Source organism: Atta colombica, unplaced genomic scaffold (genome assembly GCF_001594045.1).
Source record: "Atta colombica isolate Treedump-2 unplaced genomic scaffold, Acol1.0 scaffold27, whole genome shotgun sequence".
Lineage (NCBI taxonomy): Eukaryota > Metazoa > Arthropoda > Insecta > Hymenoptera > Formicidae > Atta > Atta colombica.
Window position 1 is genome coordinate 3,681,332 of NW_017259370.1, and position 2,583 is coordinate 3,683,914.

Genomic DNA, 2,583 nt, shown 5'->3' on the forward strand with positions numbered 1-2,583 from the left:
AGAGAGAGAGAGAGAGAGAGAGAGAGAGAGAGAGAGAGATTACATTATTCTCAAGGTAAATACACGACCTGACTAACACTAACAAGGTTACACGACTGATGACGCGGTCGGGAGCGAATTGAAAGTTTCCGGTATCTGTCGACGGGCGATTCGTTCGCACGATGTAATCGGTCGGCGTAAACCGGGATAACCGCTACAGCGAATTTCGTTGTCAGTTATCGCCCCCGAGGCAATTACTCTGAGTTCCGTCACTCAGCGGCAACTCGCCTGTGCATTTATCTTCCGGTTTGGTAGCGCGTTAAATCCCTTTCTTTAAACAAGACTACAGAGGCAATAGCGAATACCAGAGAGAGAAGAAATTAAATCAAAAAATATTTTCTTAAAGGGAAAAGGAATGAAGGAACAATAAATTGTAATAAATTGTGTATAATAGTACGAATACTTGAAATCTATTATCACTAATATATTTTGTAGAAATATAGTACAAGATATCTGACAAATATCCGGTGCTGGAAAGGTTATTTCAAGTGCGAAAGGTAGTGCACCAAAATTTAAATTGGAGTATATTAAAAGCACATAATTAGCACTAAATTATAGTATAAGCATTTTATTATTATCGTTACTATGTTTAATGAGCATTTTAACTATTTTAAAAGTTAGTATAAAACTGATTTCTTGCTAAATGGTAGTTTAAAATTCAAATCGCTACCTTTCACATTTAAAACATTTCAAAACGTATATATCATTCAAGAAAAAAATATCAAAAATAATAAATATATAAGACAAAATTTTACTATAATTTAGAGCTAATTATGTGCTAATTTGATAGTTTTCTATTATGTGACACACGTTTTGAAGTTATTTCAAGCGTAAAGACGGGAAGCGCACCGAAATTGGGATATATTAAAAGCACATAATTAGCATTAAATTATAGTATAAGCGTTTCATTACTATGTTTTCATTACTATGTTTAATGGGCAATTCAACTTTTTTAAAAGCAACAAAACTGATTTCTTCCTAAATGATTAAATTCATAAAGTCAAAATTAGAGTAATAAATTAGCACATAAAGAGCATTAAATCTTCTGTACATTTCACCTTATTATACTCACGTTGGTATGCCAGTTTAACAGAAATGTCTAATTAAACATGCCAACATAATGTACAGAGGATTTAGTGCTTTGAAAAAGAGGGAGGAGGGGCCAGCTTCACAGAGGTCAGGATCTCGCGTTTTACGAGTAATCTCTATCTACATCATCATATCTACATCGTATTATCATCGTTTACTTTGACCCAGATTTACGTTCACAGGGAGAACGGTGGATACTCAGAAAGTTTTCGGGCATCAGATCGTTGCCTTGCAACTAGCGGCGATGAAGAGTTACGGCGCCCTTTTAATGGCGCGCTCGTGACTCACATCCTTCAGGAGTTTCCTTCTTCGTGGGCTCCAAGTGAGAGACTTTACCTGACCGGAAGTTGCGCGAAGTCTCTCTCTTAAACGCTATCTCGGCGATGTTAAGACGTGAATTACGAGATACGAAATGCGCGCGACGCGACTACATTTAAATTGTAAGTAGCATAACCCACGATGTAGGCGGCAGCCTCCGTCATTGTCCCGACGAAAGTCGGAAGTTAACTTCGACTTCTGCGAATGATGGAGACGAGGAAGAAGTGCGGAAGATTTCTGCAGCGTGACGCAAAGATGACTGTGCCTGCCTGTAAGATGTCGGAAGTATTTTGCTAGGAGTTGCAAAACTCATGAAAATTATGAACTCTGGATGTTAGTCAAGAATTTGAATGAAACGAAAGATAAGAGAAAATCAAGAATGGATAAGGAAGACAAAATAATAATGAGGTATAAAATCAAAATTTGATTATGTTGCATCATTAATAATTTTGCAGCAGAAATAATCTTATTATTGTTTTTCTACTTAATTAAAAAATATATGTTGAAGTTGGATAGTTGAATTTAAGTAGAACGAAAAAAGAGAATATAAAAGAAAATGAATATAAAGTTCTGAAAAGTCTTTTAGAAAGCTCAGCAATTTTTCACACATATACACACACATACAAAGTCTTAACCTCGTTTTAGTAAAGTCTTAATCCTAATCCCGATTTAAAAATTTTTAAATCCAAAACTCACGGAAAAATAATTATTGATTAATGATGTACTTTACTGAATGTAACTATTCTTTTTGCTCATGTATGTGGCTCTTTCAATATATTAAAGATTTAAAATAGTACTATAATTGGTAATATTAAAAATAAATGTAATAATGAATTTATTAACTAATAATAATGTACAATAAATAAAATAAAATAAACTGATAATACATCTAAGAGAAAAGTTTGATAAATTTCATAAATCTCAAATTTTTGCAAATCTAATTTTCATAATCCTCTAATAATTAGATGTAATTTAAATCCTTTAATCCAAGTTTAATTGCATCTAATTTAAGATCTTCTCTAGTAAAATTAGCGAATTTTCCATCTTTCTCGTAATACGATCGACGTATTTCAAATAACCACTTTAAGATTATCGAACTTGAACCCGAACGTCGGTTCAGATTCTTCGTCGTGAACT